Here is a 9772-nt window from a genome sequence, read left to right on the forward strand (position 1 = left end):
CACATCACACCAGGCTGTGGTTTTATCAAAACTACATATTTGAAAAGAAAATTGGAGTGATGATCAGCCCAAACAGGGATATTCCAGACCATTAGGCAGATCCTGTTTCAGTTGATGTGAGTGGGCTGGGGAGTGTGGGAGAGTCGGGGTAAAGACTTAGCAGACTATAAGAGCAGGCACTTCTGCACTGTGTGGAGGGAAACACTAAAATGACAAGCGACACCAGCAGAATCTGCAGCACAGATCAATGCACAGCAAAGTGTTATTTATTTTAAAGTGTTTCATGAATGAAGCATTGCCACTTAAAGGTAGGCGTATTTATAGCTATTATAAATATGTTCCAGAGGGTACCAACAGCAGACAGTTGTGACAGTGCAATTCAGATCATGTTATGGACTAAAAAAGTAATGTATCAAGCAATGTCAAAAATTAAAGTAATTAAATAACATACTACATTACTTTTAGGAAAAGTGATGAGCAGAGTGTAATACGCTGCTTTTTTGCCACTGCAAATGTGTAACAAGAGAAAACAAACCGGTCTGTGAAACAAACCTCCCATAGAATCAACAAAAATTCATAAGGACAGAAAAACCCAGATGGAGCCTTCATGCTTTGTCAGGAGAGGAAAGCCAATGCCAAAATGATTTTCAAAGACCAGTAATTATCTATGATACAGACACTAGCACTCCTAAATGCTTTCATCCTGAGCTGCTTCCACTTTCCTGCCCTGCCTCCATCTTTCATCCCAGCTCTCAGTCTTAAATGTCAACAGTTTTCTTTTCTAAACAGAGATACCAGTGGAGTATTTTCCAGTGAAAATACGAAAAGAAATGGCACTGGTCATGATTTTTGATCGACATAAAGATTAGCCTGTATTTATCAGGTATGGTCACATTGAATTTCAATAAAAGACAGAACCACTTTCTAGTTAGCAAAATGCAACAATTGATCAGAATAATTAAATAAATATGGTAGATAAATGGGTGCAGTAGTAAGTTAAGATTAATAAAACACCTACACATCCGTGATATGCATCTCCTATTCCACCACACCCCAAAGGAGCTCTGTCGGATTGCGATTATGGTGACTGTGGAGGCCATCTGAGCATGGTGAACTCATTGCTGTCTTCAAGAAACCAGTTTGAGATGATTTGAGTGGCATTATTGATGTTATGCAGCTGGAAGCAGCCATTAGAAGGTGGGTACACTGTGGTCATAAAGAGGTGGATATGGGCAGAAACTGCTAAGGTGGTTGTGGCGTTTAAACATTACCCAACTGGTACTAAGTCTGCCAAAAAAATATTAACCACACTATTGCACCACTACTGCCAGCCTCAGACTCTGATATTTCTTTAGCTGTGGGTCAGTTTAAGCAGTACTTTTTTACTCTAACTGAGCACTTTTTACTACAAGTTTCTGAAATGCTCAGACCAGCTTGTCTTGTATGGGCACAACACCTTTCTTCCACATTCTGATGCTCGAGTTGATCTTCCACAGGCCATCTTGACCATGTCTTCATGCCTAAATGCATTGAGTTGCTGTCATGTGAACTGAGGTAGCTAACAACATAGCTGGTGAGTATAAAACTTTGAAAAAAATAAAATATGATTCCACTATTTAACATCAGGTAATGAGCTCTAAGCTCATAAGCTTAAATTTGATCTTCACAGTTAATGCAATGTAATATTCCTGTATAACATTAGCCAGTATTTTATTAATGTTAGCCTTAAGGTAAGGTGGTTTCTTTATTTAAATGTCTAGTCATGTTGGTATACTTAACAGTAATGCTAGCTAGAGAACTGTCTAACCTGCCATGATAAGCATTAACTATTATGCTTATTATTATAATGTAGTCAGGTGGTTAGTATAAGCCGATAAAGAGTGGGAGTGGGGGAACAATGGGATCTAGTGGAGCTGTGTAGCATGGAAAAATGACTCAGTTCTAAATATCTCCCAAGACTGGTTTGTTGATTTGGTAGATTTGTTTCATATTGGACAGGGACTACAAGGCTTTCTCTTTGAGTATTTGGCCAGCTTTATTCTAAAACATATTAGCTGATGTTACATGACTTACTGCCATGGCTGCTCTCCAACCAAGCCCAGTCATTTAGGAATTTGGCAAGCGATGCTAAAGAATCTAAACTGATGATCATTATCTTTGACCTAAACTGACAGTGAGCCCATCCTGTACTAAGCCAAATGAGTCCATTAATGTAAACTTTTCCATAATACTGGAAATGTTATAATTCCATAGCTAGCATATGTTTATACTGTCCAGTATTCTCACACAGCCTTTAAATCATCATCACCATTTGGTATGTGAGTATCTTATAAATTAGTAACTTCAACAAGATATCAATACAGATCTACAGTCTGATTAATGATGTGACTCATTGTAAGCTTTGTCTAGATCTGTAATGATAAAAGGGAATTTGCTGCTGCGCCCTGAAATTTGAAAATTAAGAACAGGCTCTTCTTTTGCCCTATATTTCTTCCATCTTTCTCCAGATTGCCAGTAGTTGCAGCAAGCACTTTTAGTTTCAGTGGGAAGGTATTAAAACAATCATGGTAGGACTCACACTGACTGCAATCACTCTCAGACAGATTGACAAGAGTTTGCGGTCTAATTTATAAACAGAGCCAGATTGCCAACATGCTGCAATCAGTCTGAGTCGCAGTGCTATATTGCTAAATAAGTGCCTGTCATTTTGCACATTTGAATAATCTTGCAGGAATTACTTCACTGTCTATGGAGGAATTTATAAATTTCTTTGTGATTTCCACTGATTTCTCGCAGTTCATTGAATTATCATAATGAGATTTCCTGTTTTTGCAAACTTTCATGTAACTGACAATAATTTTGGCAGCTAGTAAGTGATAATAGTTGAATTGTTGCATTTGATATTTAGCATAGACCTCCCTCCATAACTAAATGCAATCACAAATTTATTGATATAAAACATTTTGAGATATTTGAATAAATTGTTGAAGACGGTAAAAAGTAATGCAAAAATGAAGCATAAACAGCAAAACTGACATTTTGGATGTTCGCTAGAACTTTCTTGATCTCCAAACCACATCTCTCTTGCAAAGCAATCCAACACAATAAAAGATCAACTGCCAGTCTGGCTGCAGTCGAGTTAAGCTCAGAAGGGGTGGAGGAAGACAATGGGGGAAGAGGAAAAGCACCGATGTGCACCAGCCGTGACATCAGCATGAGACAACTTTTATTCATTTGGCCATTTTGCAAGGCTCTCCCAGACTTGACCTTCACTTCCTCTCTGTGGTCATCAGAGTGGCTCAGCTTTGCCACAGCAAACTGTTATCTCCAGGGTAAGGTGTGTATTCGGAACTCCCCGAGGCCATCAGGAAGGAAGATATGATTTGTCAAGATGTTTCCCATTCGTGTGTTGTCTTTCAAAGCTGAACTTGTGCTCACTACTGAGTCAATACAGCAGTGGGTGTGAACTGACAGAAAATGAGGAGAGACACAACAGCAGATGAAGCAACACCTCTTAGATTAACACTGAAAACCTGCTCCTGCTGTTTTCCTTTCCTCCAAAGTGGGAACAACGATGTGTAGTGTGCATGTGCAGTTGTGAGGTGTTTGTTGTTTTTATGAGTCAGACAGACTTACTACTCGTCTTCACAGATAATATCTAATTTTATTTACCATGTTACCAGGTCCACACAGAGCTCCAGCGGCTGTTTTCAATCTTCAACGAGTCAAAACAGAGCTATCGGTTTGGGAAACACCGGCGGCCCCTCTTGACTATGATATTTCCCCTCCACCCAAGGTCTGCTCTGTCTGCTCATTTTCAGATAAACACTCAATTCCAACATGATTCAGCTGTTCCTTCTGACATAAACTCTTATCTCTCGCTGTTCCCCCCTCTCTCTTTCATAATTGTCTCCATCCCTTCGCTCCCACGCTGATTGTTTTCATTCTGCCAAGGTCTGAGGTGCCCTGGGAGTTGATGTGCCGGAGTTATTGTCCAGCTTATGCACACACACACTCATAGTTACAGCATCACTGTGTGGTCACTCCTGGAAATAAGCAGACAATAGCAGGGAAATGTCATGGGTAGTGTTGTGCTCACGTTTTGAAAAATGAACATTTCAAACTCCCTGGCAGTGACTCCATGGGATCTTTCATTAGTTGTGACCTTAGTCATGAAGTCAAAAGAATTAAAGAGGTCTGCCGCAATTTGTGTTACCATGACATCAGCAAAAACATCACAGCAGGATATCCAATATGTTTTACAGGATATCCAATATGTTTACAAGGCTGCCAAGTTTCATTTATCAATGGGAGTCAGATGGTGGGGGCTGGGAGTGGTGTGTGTGCATGGGGAGGTGTTGGAGCTTTGCAGTACTTTAACTGCAAAATTGTGAGCAAAATTCAACCTTAGTGTGATTTAATATAAAACTGTGACTGTGCTGAAAAGTAAAGATTGTGATACACCATCTCTGCATAAAGTCATGAATAATTTATAGAGTAACCACTGCTGTGCCATGTTGCTTTCTTGCACAGGATCCTTTTAGGTCACCCTGTGAAGATGTAGGTATTTCATAAAATTAGAAAATGATATTACCCTCTTAAAGAGGTTTCCGAAGGGGTCACCAGAGCAGATAGATCCCTGTGGTTATTATGCTCTCGCTAACACAACTTTCCCATTATAGGAAAGTCATTATGGGACTGTAGGGTGGCTTGTTCCCCCTGAGGCAAGGTTTAGGTTGTGTCTCAGAATGACTGTTTCTGGATTTTTCATGTAAGTCTAACGTGTTATCACTACACAGTAATCAAATGCACTCAATTAGCTTATCAAAATCAGATGGTTTGCCAGTTTGCAGGTCAGAATGGAGATGTTTGGCCATAATACACATTATCATGTCTGGAGGAAACTAAATACAACATATCAGCACAAGAACTGTGAAGCACGGTGGTGGAGAGATCCAGATTTAGGCCTGTTTTTGCAGCGACTGGGCACCTAGCAGGCACTGAGTTGACCATGAACACATCTGTATAACAGAGCTGAAGCAGCTAAAGCTTCACCAATATTAGGTCATGCACCAGAACAATGATCCCAAGCACAGCAGCGAATCTACAACAGAATGTCTGAAAGAAAACGATCCAGGTGACATTATGGATCAGTCAAAATCCAGATACCTACCTTACTGAAATGCTGTGGCTGGACCTTTAGAGAGCTGCAAATACACAAACCTCTATAAACTGAAGAAAGGACAAGAAAGAAAGTAGAGTGTGCCAAAAGTCCTCCACAGTGATATGAGAGTCATGCAGAAAGTGATTACTTCAAGTTACTGCTGCTACAGGTGGTTCAACAAGCTACTGAATCACAGGTTGTAGATGGAAAACACTGAAATAAGTGAAGTATTTGCTATGTGAGTCAAAATAATTGTGAAAAACTAATACTTTACATCTTCTTCAAAATCAGTTCAAACAGTAACAAACAATGAGAAGAAGCTCATTGCCCACCATAAAGAAGGTGTTGAAGTATGAGAAAATATATTAATTCCAATACAGGTGGTGGCTGTATGTAGACAGGTGCAAGCAAGTGGTGTGCAATGTAAATAGTTTGAATGGGCCTCTTTCAGACATCCAGTAGAAAAGCTGCAATAAGATCCAAATGATTACATCTTCCAATCCATAAACATTTTCAGTATTACACTTGGATTCTGAGCTTTTTGGATAGCAAGACTGCAACCTCCGCCTAAAAACAATTGATCTCACGATCCAGGAGAAAATTAATTTCTGAATTATCATGTCAGAATCTGTTGAAATGCCTCATTGCTCTCCAGCGTGACCTTAGACCCACCTCAGTGATTCAGCTTCTTGGCCCATTAGGCAAGCACACCTATTAGTCCATGGTGATGAAAGAAAGAGCAGATGCATCAATAAGAAAAAAGACTGAAGTAAACAAAAGACTAGATGATGTAGCTGGTTTTCCCCTTTCCAGCACAAAGCCTAGTACAGTATATCATGGATTCCATGGGTCTGAGTCAAACGTACCCCCTCCTCTCCCCTCATCCAGTGGACTCTCCCAACAACCCAGCCGTTTGTTGCTGTTGAGAGGGAAGTGATGTCAGTGAATTACAAGTCGACACAGTGGGGGGAACCCGAGAGGATGCACCCAGCCAGAACCCTGCCTATATGATGTCAGAGACTGTGTGTGTGTCAGACATCAGCCCACACTACTGTGGAACAGACAGAGGGTATTATGGTACTGGGCTCCTGTCTGTCTCCCTACATTGCTGAGTGATTATATTCTACACAGTAACTGCTATACATATTGCTACGCTGACAACATTGTGCGTGTGTGTGTGTGTGTGTGTGTGTGTGTGTGTGTGTGTGTGTGTGTGTGTGTGTGTGCACTTCTCAGAACAGATTAATAAAAGCATCTGATTTTCTGCTTTTGTGTCAGAATGACATTCCTGCGGCCTCATCTCTGTTGTAATCTATGATTGAGGTTTTTGTGGTCATGTTTTAGCATGAGTCTTATCCGTAACCAAGTTTCATCCCAGCTGCATGTGGTCACCTTAAACTGACGCATTGTACGTAAGAATAATGTGTGTCACCTAACCATGGTGTTGCTTTCTCACATATCCAGTACATAAACCAATAACATTTCTATAGCTTCCACTGTCAAGAAGAGAAAGAAAGGGTTTAAAATGTTATAAGTAGGATAATATTAACAGGCATACTGTGAAATGGTGGTGTTAATCTACATGGGTTTTTGTACTGTTAAATTAATTTAAAAAAAATCTATGGATTAATTCATCTTGACTTATTCATGAAGTAAAATCAGGCATCCCAGACACAGACTGCATTAAAAACATGCAGGCATAGATAAATGGCTGAAACTATTGCTAATGCGTAATGATTAGCAAAACAAATCATGACAAACACCTGTAAGGTAAATTTAAATGTAACGAATGAACAGATACTTAAATCGCTAAAACGTGTTGATGAAGTATGTTGATGAAGCCTTTTATGTACAAGATGGGGTGGGATCACATCAGGGATCGCCTCTGAGCTCCGTCTTGCTTGTGATGGTGATGGACAGGCTGGCTGATGAGTTCAGGAAGGAGTCTTCGTGGACTATGATGTTTGCAGATGGTATTGTGATCTGTAGTGAGAGTAGGGAGGAGGTGGAGGAGAGCAGAGGAATGAAAAAAAATACATGTGAAAGAATGAGAGGGAGGCAGGTAGGAAAGTGAAGTTGTAAAGAGCAGAGGGCCTTAAGGTAGATGAGTTTAAATTACAGGGAACAACGGGCAGTGCACACGAGAGGTGAAGAAGAGAACGCAGGCAGGGTGGAGTAGGTGGAGACAAGTGTTAGGGCTGATATGTGACAGAGGGATAGCAACAAGAGCGAAAGGGAAGGTTCACAAGATGGTAGTGAGACCTGCATAACAAAAACTTAAGACTTAAGTCAGATTGAGATCCTTTGAAATTTCATGTTCCAATAAGCCAAAATTCCTCCAAAAGGATATGAAAGAGTTCTTTTTCAAATTGCAGTTATTGATGCAAAGGGTGGCACAACCACCCATTAGGTTTATGGGGCAATGAGTTTTTCACCTAGGACTAGGTAGGTTTGGATTGCTTTTTTTGCCCTAATAAATACAATCATAATTTGACAGCTGCATTTTGTGTTTATTCACCTTATTTTTGTCTAATATTGAAATTTGTTTGATGATCTGAAATATTAGGAGTAATAGAAAGGCATGTCACTTCTAATATAGGAAGGATGCTGTCTTTCTCAGTATGCCATCTCTCTCTCTTTTTTTTTTTTTACCCCCATACAGTTATTCCCTAATTTCAAGAAACCTCCTGGAAATGACATCACTCAGTCAGGTCACCCACAAGCTGAGCAGCCCATATGTTTCTATGGTTGGTCTAAGAGCCTCTTGTTGTCTGTCAGTAGGCTTGCCAACACTCAAGAGATCAAAGATGTGCTTGTCAGACGCATTCCTCTCCCTATCTATCACGATAAAGCCTGCAATTAGGTATTCCCACCTTCCCTCCTCCTTCTCTCTTTCGTCTTTTTTCTTCCTCTGTGTCAGACAGACATCTCCATTCATCTGCTGCTAAGAGAGCTGTATCCTGACAGGCTCTGGCCATTGTACCAAACATTACCCAATTATCCATGTGTGTGTGGTACGATCTAATCGCACAGCAACAATGGTTGTTTTGTGCTGCCGTATCCAGGCATAACCATGAACTGTTATTGAAGCCATCATTCAATAGATACACAGCCCTTCTGTTTTCTTTGAGACATGCAGCACAGATAATGAGGAGGAGGAGAGCTGCCTCGCCTAGTAAAGTGACACCTTTATTTTAGGTCTGGAGGAAGCTGCAGTTTAACAGCAGTAAAGGTTGTCATCAGTGAGAAACTCACCCTTAATCAGCATCCAAGAAATGCTTTTCATCCAAGTGCTTGAAACAAATTGGTAAGGTGCTTTGCTGACAGTGAGATTGTTTTTTGATTTTAAATGATTAGTTGCAGCTTGGAAAAACAAAAAAGGTTCTGTGGCGCAGTGGTTAATGTAGTCAGCCTAGGTTTAAACGATCCCCAGTTCAACACCTGGAAGAGACACGAGCGGACTCCTGCTAGCAAACTGCTAGTGCTGGTCCCAAGCTCAGATATACAGGAAGGATATCTGGTCAAAGATTGTTTGCAGTGTGGTTCTTGAGGAATTACTTCTATTAAAGTGGGTTTCCATTTTTTTGGTGCCACAAGCTGTTGAAGTTAACAAATAGAGGGTGGAAATTGCAGGGACCCCCCCTTCAGATAAAATAACATTGAAATTAAAGTTCTCATGCTAATTCTAGATGTAGAACAATACATCGTGACATTATTTAAGACAAAAAAAATTTACAACACGAGTAAAGAGCATAATGGCTGCATGTTTCTACCAAAAAAATATGTTCATTTCCTTTTCGGAAAACTGGCAGACTTTACCTGTAATACCTGTAATACAACACTTCAGCAATGTGAAACGATACTCTGCGTGCTGATACACGGATGTGTTCTCACCATTAAGACATTAATCAAAACAAAAACAAAACTAGAGCACATGAAAAAGCTTTATTGTCACACCAAGCTTTGACAAATAAATGTATAGTTTCTGATTTCAAGCTTAGAATGTGCAAACTATTTAGCAATGCCACTGGGAGAACAAGTAGTGAACTCACTGTTATAGGACTTATTATAATTTATTAAATATCTTTGTTTGGCAGGAAGGATCTTACAAGGAAGCAGGAAAATACACAAGTGAGAAGTAGTAAGGTACAACTCTCGAATCATTTTTGTTGTTTTTTTTCCTTGTACAAACGCCCCAAAATAAGAGTTAAAGAGGGAGGCAGAAAACAACAATGGGAACGAGTGTAACAAAAACAGATTTTACAGCATCTGCTTCTAAACAGCAGTCTCAGCGGGTTCAGATTCAGCTTTCACAAACACGACAACATTAGCGCTACTGTAGGTCATGTGGGGTGAGCAGGAATGTAAAGTAGATCAAGAATGAAAATAAAAGAAGAGGGGCCGGGTGCTGGGAAAAACCTGGGAAAGTCCTACAAACTAGGCAGTCACATCAGGAGAGAATCTATACAGTGAAGCACTCAAGTGTCTGTGACTTTTAATACATTCCTTTAATGTAAACCAATATATATACTGTCCCTCACCTCTCAGGTTAATACTTCAATGTGTGATTTCTGCTCCCATTTTTATTTATTTATTTATATATATATA

This window comes from Pundamilia nyererei, unplaced genomic scaffold (genome assembly GCF_000239375.1).
Source record: "Pundamilia nyererei isolate P.nyererei 1_Seehausen unplaced genomic scaffold, PunNye1.0 scaffold00160, whole genome shotgun sequence".
In the NCBI taxonomy this organism is placed as follows: Eukaryota; Metazoa; Chordata; class Actinopteri; order Cichliformes; family Cichlidae; genus Pundamilia; species Pundamilia nyererei.